Source organism: Bufo bufo, chromosome 4 (genome assembly GCF_905171765.1).
Source record: "Bufo bufo chromosome 4, aBufBuf1.1, whole genome shotgun sequence".
Classification (NCBI taxonomy): Eukaryota; Metazoa; Chordata; class Amphibia; order Anura; family Bufonidae; genus Bufo; species Bufo bufo.
This window is the reverse complement of record NC_053392.1, coordinates 143608149-143626092: the sequence shown is the minus strand read 5'-3', so window position 1 is coordinate 143626092 and position 17944 is coordinate 143608149. Positions and strand designations below refer to the sequence as shown.

The window sequence follows — 17944 nt, the reverse complement described above, 5'->3', positions numbered from 1 at the left end:
CTCTTATTGCTAAGGATGGACCTCCCCTCAGCTTCCCAGCAAGATCGGTATTCACCCGGTGCTCAAATATCAAGAAATCGGTGCGTACCGAAAGTTTACTTACTCAGGTGATGCGCAGTCCAGGTCTCGCGAGGCACGGGATTACGTTGTGCGGAGGTCCCACGCGCAGTGTCAGAAGATAGGCGCGGCCTCTTGGAGCTCCGGGTTTCAAGGTAGGCGGTATCTTCTCTACAGACAGGGTTGTACTTTTTTTTCACAGGCTGGGCGGTACCTTCTCTTCTCTTTTTCGCGCAAAACAGACACAACGAGGCGCACTGATAGTCCAGTCAACTTAAGCGGCCATCATTGACTACAAGCGGTGACTTAGAAATGGCGAAACAGTCCACAGCAATACAATTTTCACACCGCGATTTTTACAGTTCTTGGCCCAGCAATATTTCAAATAAACAGATAGGGCTTTATCACTTTATGGCAATAACGGCACACAGTTTATATTCCATAATGGCGTAAGAATAATCCATAAATCCTGTTCGTGATGCCAAAATATGCAGTACGCAGCCCTGCAGGGTATTGCGATGGTGAGGTCACGGTTAATAGGCAAACGAGGGTTGCTCTTGGTTACTCACAGTTTATAGGAAGACCCTGGGCAGACGTACAGCAGTGATGGAGAGGCTGGCACTTGGATCCTCTGGGGCACTCTCTGTATATAGGGACCAGGCCGGTGGTAGGTGAGGTGCCCTGGGTGTTGCAGGTTTAATGTGCCGGTGGCAAGATCCCTTTAAGTTCGTGACGCCAGTGCCGGTAATGGTGGCACACCGATTTACAATAGGAATAATTGAGGAACATGGTGTTGTGGTGAACCAAAACTTCCTTTTACTGGAAACAATTAACTATTTACAGTCTTTTGTTCAGTTCCATATGTCAGCAGCAGTCACAAGCAGGCTTATATAAATGGCAGGCACACTGTTCTTGCAAGATACTCAGAAGGTTAAACACAGATCAGGCTGCAATTTTCCTCAGAAATCCTGTCTGTCTTTATCCCAAGGGCCGTATGCCCTATTGTTTGCTTTATCCTTGGTAAGGGAAACTTCCTCAGGTATATGTCCTTGCTTTCAATATAAATTCTTCTGCCCTTCAGCTCTCTTGTCTGACTGGAATATTGGCTCTGCTCTGCTCTGTTATGGGAACTTGTTTCTCAGGAGGTAAACCCTTCTCCTGGTGGAGCAACTTCTGAGCTTGTTTTACTCAGAAACCTCAGGCAGGCTAGACTGCACTCACTAGCCTCCTGGACTACACTGCCCTGCCTTTTCCTGTCTGGACCTGGCTATTTATATTAGGGGTTCCCTAGCTCCCTCTATTGTCTTGGAGGTGGAACTACATTCTAACAGGCCTGATACACAGATAACAGGGAAAATACACATAAAACATCATATAAAATACAATGACCATATTGACCCCTGTGTAGTGCCCACAACTACCTAGTGGGACACTACAAGCTGACCCTGTAAAAGATTTTAGGTGTGGGCCTGCAGGGGAGCTGACCCTGTAAAATATTTTAGGTGTGGGCTTGCAGGTGAGTGGACCCTGTAAAAGATTTTAGGTGCGGGCCTGCATGTGAGCTGACCCTATAAAAGATTTTAGGTGAGGTCCTGCTGATGAGCTGACCCTGTAAAAGATTTTAGGTGCGGGCCTGCAGATGAGCTGACCCTGTAAAAGATTGTAGGCGAGGGCCTGCAGGTGAGCTGACCCTCCAAAAGGTTGTAGGTGAGGGCCTGCAGGTGAGCTCACCCTCTAAAACATTATATGTGAGGACCTGCAGATGAGCTGACCCTGTAAAAGATTGTAGGTGAAGGCCTGCTGGTGAGCTGACCCTGTAAAAAATTATATGCGTGGGCCTGCTGGTGAGCTGACCCTGTAAAACATTATATGCGAGGGCCTGCTGGTGAGCTGACCCTGTAAAAGATTTTAGGTGTGGGCCTGCTAGTGAGCTGACCTTGTAAAAGATTGTAGGTGAGGGCCTGCTGGTGAGCTGACCCTGTAAAAAATTATATGCGTGGGCATGCTGGTGAGCTGACCCTCTAAAAGGTTGTAGGTTAGGGCCTTCAGGTGAGCTGACCCTGTAAAAGATTGAAGGTGAAGACCTGCTGGTGAGCTGACCCTGTAAAAAATGATATGCGTGGGCCTGCTGGTGAGCTGACCCTCTAAAAGGTTGTAGGTTAGGGCCTTCAGGTGAGCTGGCCCTGTAAAAGATTGTAGGTGAAGCCCTGCTGGTGAGCTGACCCTGTAAAACATTATATGCGAGGGCCTGCTGGTGAGCTAATCCTGTAAAACATTGTAGGTGAGTGCCTGCTGGTGAGCTGACCCTCTAAAAAATTATATACGAGGGCCTGCAGTTGAACTGACCCTGTAAAACATTATATGCGAAGGGCATACAGTACAGACCAAAAGTTTGGACACACCTTCTCATTCAAAGAGTTTTCTTTATTTTCATGACTATGAAGGCATCAAAACTATGAATTAACACATGTGGAATTATTATATACATAACAAACAAGTGTGAAACAACTGAAAATATGTCATATTCTAGGTTCTTCAAAGTAGCCACCTTTTGCTTTGATTACTGCTTTGCACACTCTTGGCATTCTCTTGATGAGCTTCAAGAGGTAGTCCCCTGAAATGGTCTTCCAACAGTCTTGAAGGAGTTCCCAGAGATGCTTAGCACTTGTTGGCCCTTTTGCCTTCACTCTGCGGTCCAGCTCACCCCAAACCATCTCGATTGGGTTCAGGTCCGGTGACTGTGGAGGCCAGGTCATCTGGTGCAGCACCCCATCACTCTCCTTCATGGTCAAATAGCACTTACTTTCAAAGTTTTCCCAATTTTTCGGCTGACTGACTGACCTTAATTTCTTAAAGTAATGATGGCCAATAGTTTTTCTTTACTTATCTGCTTTTTTCTTGCCATAATACAAATTCTAACAGTCTATTCAGTAGGACTATCAGCTGTGTATCCACCTGACTTCTCCTCAACGCAACTGATGGTCCCAACCCCATTTATAAGGCAAGAAATCCCACTTATTAAACCTGACAGGGCACACCTGTGAAGTGAAAACCATTTCAGGGGACGACATCTTGAAGCTCATCAAGAGAATGCCAAGAGTGTGCAAAGCAGTAATCAAAGCAAAAGGTGGCTACTTTGAAAAAGCTAGAATATGACATATTTTCAGTTGTTTCACACTTGTTTGTTATGTATATAATTCCACATGTGTAATTCATAGTTTTGATGCCTTCAGTGTGAATCTACAATTTTCATAGTCATGAAAATAAAGAAAACTCTTTGAATGAGAAGGTGTGTCCAAACTTTTGGTCTGTACTGTATATGCGAGGGCATTATATGCGACGAATAAGCATGTTGATATGATGGAAGAGGAGAAGGAGGATGAGAAAAGGAAGATTCAACCATATACCATTGTTTGTGGTAGAAGGGGTGCATGGGAATACAGTGTATTGAGTACATTAAACAACACATTTAAAGTGCCTTTATGTTCAGCCTCATTCCTCTGGTGGAGTCGAGAAGTCATGGTCAATCCAGGCCTTGTTCATTTTTATAAGAGTCAATCTGTCAGCATTTTCAGTTGACAGACGGATACGCTTATCTGTTATAATGCCACCAGCAGCACTAAATACCCTCTGAGACAAAATGCTGGCAGCAGGGCAGGCCAGCACCTGCAAGGCATATAGTGCCAGTTTGTGCCACGTGTCCAGCTTGGACACCCAGTAGTTGTAAGGCACTGAGGGATCATTGAGGACGCCTACATTGTCTGCTATGTACTCCTTCACCATCTTCCAAAAATTTTCCCTCCTTGTGACACTACGTCGCGCATCAGGGTAAGGGTGCTGGCGGGGTGTCATGAAACTGTCCCAGGATTTGGAGAGTGTTGCCCTGCCTCTGTTGGAACTGCTGTGTGTTCCCCTTGTCTCCCCTCCTCGGTTGGCCAAGGAACTAAGGTCTCAGCTTTGTCAGATGGAGATTTTTGGAGCAATTTTTCAACAAGGATCTTCTGGCATTGCACCGTTTTGCTCATTCTTTCCACCAGAGGGATGAGAGATGAGAAGATCTCTTTGTAGCGAGGGTCGAGAAGGGTGAACAACCAGTAAAACGTGTTGTCTAAAATGCGTATAATGCGCAGGTCGCGGGAAAGGCAGCCTAAAATGAAGTCAGCCAAATGTGCCAGAGTACCAACAGGCAAGACTTCTGTCATCATCAGGAGGCTCACTCTCAATCTCCTCATCCTCTTCCTCCTCTTCTGCCCACCCACACAAAACAGGTGGAATTAAACTTCCATGACTACTACCCTCTGTAGCGGAGGCAACCGTCTCCTGCTCCTCCTCCTCCTCTTCATCGTCCAATTCGCGCTGAGAAGACAAACTGAGGGTGGTCTGGCTATCAACCTGTGTAAGTTCTTCCCCCATTTCCACCCCTTCCACATGCAAAGCGTCGCCGTTAATTGTGAGCAGCGAGCGTTTGAGTAGACACAGAATTGGGAAGGTTACGCTGATAATACCATTATCATCGTTCACCATCTTTGTTGATTCCTCAAAGTTTGTTAAAACCTCACAGAGGTCAGACATCCATGCCCACTCCTTGCATATGAATAGCGGTAGCTGACTGGAAAGGCGACAACCATGTTGCAGCTAGTATTCCACTACTGCCCTCTGCTGCTCACAAAGCCTGGCCAACATTTGGAACGTAGAGTTCCAGTGTGTGTTCATGTCGCACAACAGCCGGTGAGGTGGTAATATCAAGCGCTGCTGCAGTGTTGACAGAGTGGCTGAAGCTATCGATGACATTCGGAAATGTGCACACGCGAGATGCACCTTCACCAGTAGCTCAGGCAAATCGGGATAGGTTTTGAGAAACCGCTGAACCACTAAGTTTAAGATGTAGGCTAGGCATATGATGTGTGTGAGCTTGCTGAGTTCCAAAGCCGCCACCAAGTTACTGCCACTGTCAGACACAACCATGCCTGGTTGTAGGTTGAGTGGCAAGAGCCACAGCTCAGTCTGGTCTCTTATCCGATGCCACAGCTCTGTGGTGGTGTGCTGTTTGTCCCCTAAGCATATCAGCTTCAGCACGGCCTGTTGCCGCTTACCCACTGCAGTGCTACGCTGCTTCCAGCTACCGACTGATGACTAACTGGTGCTGCAAGCGGATAATTTGGAGCTGGAAGTGGAGGAGGAGGCAGAGGAGAAAAAGTGGGGCTTGGAGCCACTAACGTAGGTGGTGGCGGAAACCCTGATGGAATTAGGGCCCGGAATCCTTGGTGTCAGTAGCACCTGAGTCATCCCAGGGTACGACTCACACCTGGCCTCCACAACATTCACCCAGTGTGTGGTCAGGGAAATGTAGCATCCCTGGCCACCAGCACTTGTCCATGTGTCCATGGTAAAGTGGACCTTCCCAGTAACTGCATTGGTCAGGGCACGTGTGATGTTATGGGACACATGTTGGTGTAAGGCGGGCATGGCACACCTTGAAAAATAGTGGCGGCTGGGGACTGCATAATGTGGGACCGCAGCCGACATCAGGCTGCGGAATGGCCTCAGTGTCCAAAAGCCTAAATGGCAACATTTCCAGTAATTTGGAAAGCTGCGCATTTAGTGCTATGACATGTAGGTGGGTGGCTGGGTATTTGTGCATGCGTTCAAATTCCTGGGGTAAAGACATTTGGACGCTGCGCTGAGACACGGTAGTGGATGTGGTCGCTGATGGTGCTTACGAAGGTCCAGGTGCAGGGCGGGAGGCATCCGGGCCTTCACCTTCAACAGGGGATTGGCCAGCTTGTAACACTGGGGAAGGGAATGCAGTGGTGTGACCCTCAGACACAGATTGTGTACCCAAGCGTTTGTCCCACTTATTACGGTGCTTGGATGCCATGTGGCGGATCATACTGGTGGTGGTGAGGTTGCTGGTGCCCCTGCTCATTTTGGTACGGCACAGGTTTCAAACTACTATTCTTTTGTAATACGCACTTTCCTCAAGGGAGATTTGGCAAGGGAGATTTCCGCAAGAGGGTGCTCCGTGGAACAGTTGCGGGTCTATTTGGTGTGGCCCGCCTTCTCCCTTTTGCCACCCCACTGCCTCTTCCAACCTGTTGCGGTGCAGCAGATCCCTCCCCCTCTGTACTGCTGTTCTAGCTCGGCTTTCCACATTCCCAGGTTGGGTCAGTGACTTCATCGTCCACCACCTCCTCTTCCACTTCCTCACTCTGCTCATCCTCCTGACTTGCTGACCTAACCTCAGTGACTGACAACTGTGTCTCATCCTCTTCATCTACCTCTTGAGACAGTAATTGCCGTTGAGTTATTGGCAACTGTGTGTCATCATCATCCACCTCATTAAACAGTAATTGCCATTCCCCACCGTCATCTTCTTCTGATTGTGGATGCTCAAGAGTTTGGGAATCAGGGCACAAGATCTGTCCCTCTTCAAGCGTGCTTGGCGAGAGGGCCAAATCAAGTAATGGCGATGAAAAGAGCTCCTCGGAATATCCGAGTGTGGGATCACTTGTTTGCCCAGACTCTACATGGTGGGAGGAAGGAGGATCAGGGTGAGGATTGGGTTGAGTAGACTCTTGGCTACTGAGACTGGACTTGGTGGAAGACAGGGTGGTGCTTAACCGACTGAAAGCATTATCTGCTGCAATCCACTCGACCACCTGGTCGCACTGGTCTGACTTCAAAAATGGTGTCCTGCGCCACACTGCAAACTGGGACATGAAGCTAGGTATCGTGGATGATTGTTTTTCTTGTGCTCTGGCTGCAGGCACAGTTTCACCGCACCCAGGGCCACGGCCTCTGCGTGCACCATCAGCATTACAGCCACTGCCACGTCCCTTACTGCTCGCCTTCTTCATATTAAATGTTATATATTATTGAAAGTCTGTCACATGTACAGTAGCGTATGATTTGGAAGTGTATGCACAAACAAATTTAAAAAGGTATTTGGGATGTGGAAATGTCACACAGGAGACATCTTCAGGTAATGTCAATGCTGTCACCAGCGGCTAATGAAAAATTACAGGGAATGCCCCAGGTATTTGGGATGAGGAAACGCTATACAGGAGAGGTACCACTGGTAATGTCACTGTCCGCAGCGTCTGCGCAAAAAAGTACACTGTATGTCACAGATACTTTTTTGAAGCGCGCACGTTACACTGCAGACTTCGACCTGGAAATGTCACTGTCCACAGCTAACACCGTCTACGGAAAAAGTACACTGGATGTCAGATATTTTTTGGATGCGCACACTTTACACTGGACATGTGGCCCAGCTAATGTTACTGCACGCAGCAAACGCCGTCTATGGAAAAAGTAAACTGGATGTCATAGATTTTTTTGGGATGCACACACTTAACACTGGAGATGTGGCGCAGCTAATGTCACTGTTCGCAGCGGACACCATCTACGGAAAAAGGACACTATATGTCACAGATACATTTTTTAGCGCAGGCTGCGCAAAACATATAGATTGCTGCTGCCACACACAATAGTCCTTGAAAGGACTTTTGGGTCTATGAAAAGTTTTGGTGGTAAAAATATTCTTAAATCACTACCTACACTGTCTGTCCCTTCCTCAGCACAGCTCTCCCTGACTAAGAATGAGCCGAACATGCGTCATATAGCACCTGATGATGCCTTTTGGCCAGCCAATCACTGTAATGTAACATGGCTACAGCATTACCGTGAGGGCAGTACTTACCTGCACGTTTATTGGCTGCATAGCAACCAAGAAATGTGCAGGGCGGAGACTCGAGCATTGCACTCAAGCACATGCGGTATTCGGCCGAATACCGCCATGTGCCGAGCATCGAGATGCTGGTGCCGAGCATGCTCGATCATCACTAATTAATAGGAGGCTGCACCAAATGTTCTTATCTAGATCTAGAATATGCTGTTTCCCTACGCCTGAATTGTGTAAACTGCTGCCTCATGGTTAAGGGTATTCAAGCATCCGAGCAATGGAGAGCAATTCCACATTAAACATTTTCTGACTTGTAATTCTGATTTTGTTATTATCTTGTCCATGTTGACTGTTATATGTGGGGAAGATGGATTGTTAATCATCACTTTACTATACATAAAAAAAACTTTAGATTTGCCAGAGCACTTTACTGAAATGAAACACACATACAGGTGAAACTCGAAAAATTTGAATATCATGCAAAAGTTCATTTATTTCAGTAATGCAAATTAAAAAGAATTGAATTAATACAGCTTACAATTAGTCTATCTCATATATTAGTTTCACCTTTTAAGTTGCCTTACTAAAATAAATGAACTTTGCACAATATTCAAATTTTTCGAGTTTCACCTGTAGAATAGCCTATGTTTTTGGGTAATAGACCGTGTCTTCATGCCCAGGAGGGGTGGTAATAGAATACTGTTGCTACAGAAAAAGGAGTTGCAATGGATACATAAGTTGAATACCATTAAACCAAATGGTCTGAATGTGGATTTTCAATTGAATTCACTACTTTGAGGGGTTCCTTTGCTTTATATGGGGGACTAAGGTGTTGTCGGTTTGCCCCATGTCCTGATAGGCTTGGATCCACCTAACTTCCTGTGTGCTCCAGGACCTATAATAATTATTTATATTTATTTATACTATTGTATGTCATTATATGTATTCACAATATTTTTTCTTTTCTTTTAGAGTATCCTTGAAGGAGATCTGCACACAGACTTGCCCTTGAGCCACTAATCTAATTGTATTGTTATAATTTGCTGCTGCATACTGTATGTTGGGGAGCCAAGATGGAGCATTGATCTGCTACTTTCTTGTGATGTTTTCTCTTTTAATAATACTGTTTTTATGACACTGTCTCTTTAAATTGTCTTGACCCCAATGTGGGATTTGAATGGGTCCAATATATTAGGTCCCACATGGTTATGGGGGGCCTGATACGGACCGTGGCCTTGGTGGCGATACTTGCGACTCTATGGGTGTGCAGGTTTCCTGTCACCATCCCAATATGGCCATACTTGTACTAATTGCTCTTAACAGGAAGTGGAAAAAGCAGAGATATAAATGTATAAATTGCAGGTTTTACTGAATCTTTTCCCACCATACTAAATATTAATCTGTTCAGCTTCTCCTTGGCTATAACATGCCGATTTCAGATTGTACTTCATTTTATGGTGACTGGTCTTCAGGTGACTATGATTGGAGTCATTGGTGGTGGGTGTATACTGTATTACTCAGCCAGCACCAACAGCTTATGGAGCAAGATTAGCTCATGAGCCTACTCCATACATCCCTTACTTGCAAATGACATACAAATAAATCATTTTCGTGACTTAAGGGGTTAACGATTTTTTTTTTTAGGTATAGGTGCAACAAAAAACCTACATAAACAAGTAGATGAGCAGCAACATAACTCATAGTACTGTATAGGAGAAACAAGGTGAATATAACAATCACAGATTGCACCTCAATATACAATGTGGAGAACTTTCAATTATATTGGGCCACTAATCTGAATACATTCTAGGTTCCCAAATAGAATAAAAGAAATGCTGCAAAAACTGAAGCTATTACTGTCTGTGTGTGTATATATATATATATATATATATATATAAAAAATTTTCAAAATCTTGAAGTTTCCAGGTGAAGACAATATGTGGTCTAAGAGCGCCCAACACATCAACTGTTTAAAATATATTGAGAATGACATGAATTCTTTATCATTTCAAAGAGGTGAGGCTAGCTTTTTGTAATGACCCTATTCCCAGCTCCCTTTGCTTTTATTACAGTGAGATTCAGCTGAAGGCTCTTATTCATTTCCATGAATATGAAATAGTTTCACTCCTGCAAGCTGCTATCCCAGAACATGCAAAATGCTTTACTAAAATGCACAGAGCTCTGCGATTCCTTGCTGTCCCGGATAATGAAATGTTCCAGTAAGCTTCACTTCACAGATACCACAAATGCATGTTGTCAGAAGTCTGGAAGATGCATATGACTTTGTAGCTGTCAAGGTACAGATCACATAGTGGACACAAGCTGAAGATTTCGACCTGGCTCGGCTAATACTACACTAGATTTTAGAATACAACTGATAAGCAGTCTACTTACACAGAAAAAAAGATTGCGTGGTGAACAGGGTCGAGTGAACCCATGGAAGTTCGGGTTCGCCAGGTTCGGCTGAACTTCAGATCAAAGTTTCTAGTTCGGGACCCGAACTTCACCCCGAACCCGGACCCCATTCAAGTCAATAGGGACCAAAACTTCACTTTATTATTTTCCGTTATAACATGGTTATAACGGAAAATAATAGCATTCTTAAAACAGAATGCTAAATAAAATGTCTTTTGAGGGGTTAAAGGATTACTGTCACATTTAGACCCTAATTTCAATTTTTATATATGCAGTTACTAATGACATGATATTCCAGAATCACTAACTATTAGACTTACTTACCCCATATTTTATAAGATTCAGCCCTTAGCAACCAGTCTGCATAAATCTGCAATTTCACTATTCAGTTAAGATAGCCCTGAGGCTAATCCCGCCTGCCCTCACTACCCACAATGCATTGAGCTCCTTACATGAACTAGCCAGTAACAATAGCCCCCCAAATAGCCCTACACTGAGCAGATGGCAGATCTCCCTTCCCTGGTCTGCGCTGCTTCCACTCTGCACTGCTCCAGCTCTGCTGAGTGAGGGAGCGTCTGCCAAGCACAGGGACAGGGAGAAGTGCACACAGCCCAGGCACTGTTATCAGCTGCAGAGGAGGACCTGGCTTTAATAGTTTACTTACAGTCCCTGGCTGTCAGTAATGTGAGCCTGCACGCTGCATGCTCCGTCTATCAACAAACCATGCCTAGCAACCCTATTTTAAGCACAGGTAAAAGTAGGCAGTACAGGGAACAAAAATGTGGAATTAAGGGGTAATTGAATACACAGTGAAAAGTTGAAATAGGGCCACCAAGGTGATATTAATCACCACAATCCAATACTCCCAAAAAAAAAAATACGACAGTTATCTTTTAAAAAAATAAATCATCTCATCTACTTGATCGCGCAGCCGGTATCGTCTTTTCTTCAGGACATGCAAAAGGACCTGCGGTGACGTCACAATGCTCACCACGTGCTGATCTTGTTGAAGATTGTGGACTAAGAGTTACAAGGTGGAAAGAGAAGGGTCCCCAGCAGCACAGAGTATTTCAGGAGTGTGTCGGTTGTGTTGGAAAGGACAGACAGGATTATTGGTTCTCAAAAAGCTTAGAATCAACGTTGAAAAATATATGGCATCAGAGGTGTGTGAAGACGCCATCACGATAGGACGGGTACGCCATCCAGGGCAGATTGTATAAGTGGGCAACATACAGAATATAACCAGGAAACAGATTGAAGAATGGGGACAATTCGATTTCATAATTGGCAGCAGTCTTTGTAATGACTTATCTGTGGTTAACCCGCACCAGAAAGGCCTTTATGGGGGCAGTGGACAACAGTTTTTTGACTTTCCACGATTACTCAATAAAGTGTTGCCTAAGACAGGAGAGAATCGGCCAGTCTTCTGGTTATTCGAGAACGTGGTTGAGATGGAGAAAGTATTCCAAAAAACAATTTCTCTCCACCTGGAGACGAATCTTGTCAAGATTGATGCAAGTGCAGTATCGGCTGCTCATCGACCCAGATACTTCTGGGGGAACCTTCCTGGCATGAACAGGCCTCTAGTAGCTACAGACAATGAGAAGACAAAGATTCAAGATTGCTTGGAGTACGGAAGAGTCACGAAGTTCATCAAGATTCAAACCATGTTATAAATTGGAATATATACAAAGAAAAAGACACAAATGCAATGGCACTCGGCAACCAGCAGTCTGCCCTGCCTCTATGCTGGATGAGGCATTGGTGTACATTTTGGCCAAAGCGTAATAAGCCACTCACCACGTCAAGGTCGCCTCTATGGAGTGGTCCCTAACACTAGTTCCTACCTGTTTGTGGGCCATGACAGCCAAACAAAGTCCAGGGAATGCAGGTGCAGCATGCACGCCAAGCACACTCTGCTTTTAACCCCGTCCGGTGCCATTACAGCTTTCATCTGATCCAGGGATGCAAGTACCAACATGCATACTGAGCCCACTATATACTTCTCCTGGAGCCAAATGGCTACTGGTAGGTGCTATATATGCAGACTCAGTTTTATACTGACTTTAAAACCAGCCTCCAGGACAGATTGACTGGTCAGGTGTGCATGACTGCATGGAGATCGCCACGCCTCCAATATATACTACAAAGCCCTATATGTAGGTGCACATTGCTATGGCGAAATACATATACATAGAAAAAGACACAAATGCAATTAAAAAAATAAATTGGAATATATACTGTATATTAGGGTGGCAAAACTGACCCAGAGGAAATGGTAGGTGCTCAGATCGATATGACACCTCCAATCATGTGAAAATAAATGCAGTAAAAATAGACAATCGGCGCTCACTATCTTTCTTTCACGCTGAATGCACTTTTAATAATCGATAAAACTATAGTGGTAAGATTCGATATAAAATTCAATATAAAATTCACACACTTGTCAAATTCAATCTAAAAATCACACACTTATAAATAAATACACTTATAAATAAAATCCGGATTTTATTTTTACTGCAAGAATCAAACCATAACTTCCAGCCCCTGGTCTCTTTGTCGGGAAAAACATCATGAGTTCCCGGTCATCATGGATGGAAAGGAGGACATCCTGTGGTGCACGGAGATGGATTCCCCTCGCACTATACGGATGTCTTAGAAATGAACCGCTGCTCCTGACAGAAGCTCCTGGGAAGGTCATGGAGCATCCCGGTCATCTGGCATCTATTCTCCCCGCTGAAGGATTATTTTGAAAGTGTGTAGAAGCAACACGGGGCCCCCACGCTGCAGATTTATCATGGAGACACCAGATTTTAGAATATAAAATTATTATATAAAGAAAAAAAAAATGAAGCCCCTTTGTCACCCGGCTCCCAAGTGCGATCAACTACATCATCATCATCTAGTACTGTCTGCACGTCACTGATGTCCTTCTCAACCAACTCTGGGTCAAGAGCCTGACCGCTCGCAACACCAGCTCCCACGCCACTCTCCTCATCACTACTTGCCCGCCTAGTAGAGGAGGCGGCAGATGTCTGCTCCACATCTTGGCTTGTCAGTAGCTGCTGACTGTCTTCTAGTAGCTCGGCCTCATTGTATATAGAGCATACAATATTTCTCTGGCTGAGGGAACAGAAAAGGACAGAGGCAGCATGAGGACAGGTGAGGGCACAGGGCCTGCTCCCGGGCCATGCCAACTAAGGGTTGTGTCTGGCCTGGCACTTCCCTGACTGACATACTGTTAGATCAAATAAATAAATGGAAATTAAAACACCCCAAAAATGTCTGTAATTTTCTCACTTCACCACACAACGGCAAATACTTTTTTTTGTGCCACTAATACACGCAAAAAAGTGCTTTAGAACATATAACTGCACCTCTGAAAGGCAAATAATATACAGTACAGACCAAAAGTTTGGACACACCTTCTCATTCAAAGAGTTTTCTTTATTTTCATGACTATGAAAATTGTAGATTCACACTGAAGGCATCAAAACTATGAATTAACACATGTGGAATTATATACATAACAAACAAGTGTGAAACAACTGAAAATATGTCATATTCTAGGTTCTTCAAAGTAGCCACCTTTTGCTTTGATTACTGCTTTCCACACTCTTGGCATTCTCTTGATGAGCTTCAAGAGGTAGTCCCCTGAAATGGTTTTCACTTCACAGGTGTGCCCTGTCAGGTTTAATAAGTGGGATTTCTTGCCTTATAAATGGGGTTGGGACCATCAGTGGCGTTGAGGAGAAGTCAGGTGGATACAGAGCTGATAGTCCTACTGAATAGACTGTTAGAATTTGTATTATGGCAAGAAAAAAGCAGCTAAGTAAAGAAAAACGAGTGGCCATCATTACTTTAAGAAATGAAGGTCAGTAAGTCAGCCGAAAAATTGAAAGTAAGGGCTATTTGACCATGAAGGAGAGTGATGGGGTGCTGCGCCAGATGACCTGGCCTCCACAGTCACCGGACCTGAACCCAATCGAGATGGTTTGGGGTGAGCTGGACCGCAGAGTGAAGGCAAAAGGGCCAACAAGTGCTAAGCATCTCTGGGAACTCCTTCAAGACTGTTGGAAGACCATTTAAGGGGACTACCTCTTGAAGCTCATCAAGAGAATGCCAAGAGTGTGCAAAGCAGTAATCAAAGCATAAGGTGGCTACTTTGAAGAACCTAGAATATGACATATTTTCAGTTGTTTCACACTTGTTAGTTATGTATATAATTCCACATGTGTTAATTCATAGTTTTGATGCCTTCATAGTCATGAAAATAAAGAAAACGCTTTGAATGAGAAGGTGTGTCCAAACTTTTGGTCTGTACTGTATATATTTTTTTGCCACTAATAAACACCAAAACGGGATTTAGAACATATAACTGCACCGCTGAACGGCAAATAATATATATTTTTTTGCCACTAATACACAACAAAAAGGGCTTTTGAACATATAACTGCACCGCTCAACGGCAAATATATATTTTTCTTTTTCCATTAATACACGCCACAAAAGGCTTTGGAACACATAACTGCACCGCTGAACGGCATATTTATATATATATATATATATATATATATATATATATACAGGGAGTGCAGAATTATTAGGCAAGTTGTATTTTTGAGGATTAATTTTAATATTGAACAACAACCATGTTCTCAATGAACCCAAAAAACTCATTAATATCAAAGCTGAATATTTTTGGAAGTAGTTTTTAGTTTGTTTTTAGTTTTAGCTATTTTAGGGGGATATCTGTGTGTGCAGGTGACTATTACTGTGCATAATTATTAGGCAACTTAACAAAAAACTAATATATACCCATTTCAATTATTTATTTTTACCAGTGAAACCAATATAACATCTCAACATTCACAAATATACATTTCTGACATTTAAAAACAAAACAAAAACAAATCAGTGACCAATATAGCCACCTTTCTTTGCAAGGACACTCAAAAGCCTGCCATCCATGGATTCTGTCAGTGTTTTGATCTGTTCACCATCAACATTGCGTGCAGCAGCAACCACAGCCTCCCAGACACTGTTCAGAGAGGTGTACTGTTTTCCCTCCTTGTAAATCTCACATTTGATGATGGACCACAGGTTCTCAATGGGGTTCAGATTAGGTGAACAAGGAGGCCATGTCATTAGATTTTCTTCTTTTATACCCTTTCTTGCCAGCCACGCTGTGGAGTACTTGGACGCGTGTGATGGAGCATTGTCCTGCATGAAAATCATGTTTTTCTTGAAGGATGCAGACTTCTTCCTGTACCACTGCTTGAAGAAGGTGTCTTCCAGAAACTGGCAGTAGGACTGGGAGTTGAGCTTGACTCCATCCTCAACCCGAAAAGGCCCCACAAGCTCATCTTTGATGATACCGGCCCAAACCAGTACTCCACCTCCACCTTCCTCGCGTCTGAGTCGGACTGGAGCTCTCTGCCCTTTACCAATCCAGCCACGGGCCCATCCATCTGGCCCATCAAGACTCACTCTCATTTCATCAGTCCATAAAACCTTAGAAAAATCAGTCTTGAGATATTTCTTGGCCCAGTCTTGACGTTTCAGCTTGTGTGTCTTGTTCAGTGGTGGTCGTCTTTCAGCCTTTCTTACCTTGGCCATGTCTCTGAGTATTGCACACCTTGTGCTTTTGGGCACTCCAGTGAGGTTGCAGCTCTGAAATATGGCCAAACTGGTGGCAAGTGGCATCTTGGCAGCTGCACGCTTGACTTTTCTCAGTTCATGGGCAGTTATTTTGCGCCTTGGTTTTTCCACACGCTTCTTGCGACCCTTTTGACTATTTTGAATGAAACGCTTGATTGTTCGATGATCACGCTTCAGAAGCTTTGCAATTTTAAGAGTGCTGCATCCCTCTGCAAGATATCTCACTATTTTTGACTTTTCTGAGCCTGTCAAGTCCTTCTTTTGACCCATTTTGCCAAAGGAAAGGAAGTTGCCTAATAATTATGCACACCTAATATAGGGTGTTGATGTCATTAGACCACACCCCTTCTCATTACAGAGATGCACATCACCTAATATGCTTAATTGGTAGTAGGCTTTCGAGCCTATACAGCTTGGAGTAAGACAACATGCATAAAGAGGATGATGTGGTCAAAATACTAATTTGCCTAATAATTCTGCACGCAGTGTATATATATACACAAACCGGATTCCAAAAAAGTTGGGACACTATACAAATCGTGAATAAAAACTGAATGCAATGATGTGGAGGTGCCAACTTCTAATATTTTATTCAGAATAGAACATAAATCACGGAACAAAAGTTTAAACTGAGAAAATGTACCATTTTAAGGGAAAATTATGTTGAATCAGAATTTCATGGTGTCAACAAATCCCCAAAAAGTTGGGACAAGGCCATTTTCACCACTGTGTGGCTTCTCCCCTTCTTCTTACAACACTCAACAGACGTCTGGGGACCGAGGAGACCAGTTTCTCAAGTTTAGAAATAGGAATGCTCTCCCATTCTTGTCTAATACAGGCCTCTAACTGTTCAATCGTCTTGGGCCTTCTTTGTTGCACCTTCCTCTTTATGATGCGCCAAATGTTCTCTAAAGTGGGGAGGGTGGGAACAGAATGAGAAGTCCACAGAGTGGCCCTATGACATAGTGGTGAGGTGAAAGCAGCATGAGGAGACCACAGAGTAGCCCAATGACAAGGTCTGGAGGTGGAAGCAGTATAAAGAGGCCACCGAGTGGCACAATCACAGATTCTAGAGGTGGTAGCAATATGCGGAGGCCACCGAGTATCACAATGACAGAGTCTGGAGGCGGCAGAAGTATGAGGAGGCCACCGAGTGTCACAATGATGGAGTCTGGATGTGGCGGCAGCAGCAGCATCAGGAGAAGGCCACCGAGTGGCACAATGCCAGAGTCTGTAGTTGGCAACATCAGGAGAATGCCACCGAGTGGCACAATGCCAGAGTCTGGAGTTGGCAACAGTATGAGGAGGCCACCAAGTGGCACAATGACAGAGTCTGGAGTTAGCAGCAGTATAAGGAGGCCACCGATTGGCACAATTACAGATTTTGGAGGTGGCAGCAGTATGAGGAGGCCACTGAGTGGCACAATGGCAGAGTCTGGAGGTTGTGGCAGCAGCAGAAGGCCACGAGTGGCACAATGACAGAGTCTGGAGGTGTCAGCAGTATGAGGAGGCCACCGAGTGGCACAATGACAGAGTCTGGAGGTGGCGGCAGCAGCAGCATCAGGAGCAGTGGCGTAGGGATTGCCATAGCAGCCATAGCAATGGCTATGGCACCCTATGCCACTGGGGGCCCGCCACCGACTGAGGTTTAAAAAAAATAATAAAAAATTATTTTGTGGAGTGGGCCGGGCGTGGCACTGTGATAGGGGGCAGTCGGAGCCGGAGGCAGAGAGGCAGTCTGGGCGGCGGTTCATATAATTAGTCCTGGGCGAAAGTGGAGGAGGCGGAGTCGCGGACTCAGAGCGGGACGTACAACAAAGGCAAAGCTGCGAGGCGAGCTGCTGGAGTCGGTCGGTTCAAGTGGCTGAGGTGAGGGCTCAGGGCTGGCTCTGGTCTGGCTGGGGAGTGGGACTGAGCCTGTCACTGTAGTCTGTAGTGGTGTGTGTCCAACAGAAGCGGCAGCGCCAGTCAGTGGAGTACTGGAGACTAGTGTAGTGGACAATTGGAGACTGGAGTAAAAGTTATTTCATCTGTGTGTGTGAGGTACAGCCGAATCTCAGCATCTAATCCCTATTCACACATATACCTGATAAAGCCTGGCAGGCACAGCTGCATTATTTAATAGTG

General features: G+C 44.7%; 1 pseudogene; it reads left to right on the top strand.

Annotated features, from left to right (window-relative positions):
- Window positions 1-501: 501 nt before the first annotated feature.
- LOC120999061 lies at window positions 502-12919 on the top strand (annotated as a pseudogene).
- The last annotated feature ends 5025 nt before the right edge of the window (window positions 12920-17944 follow it).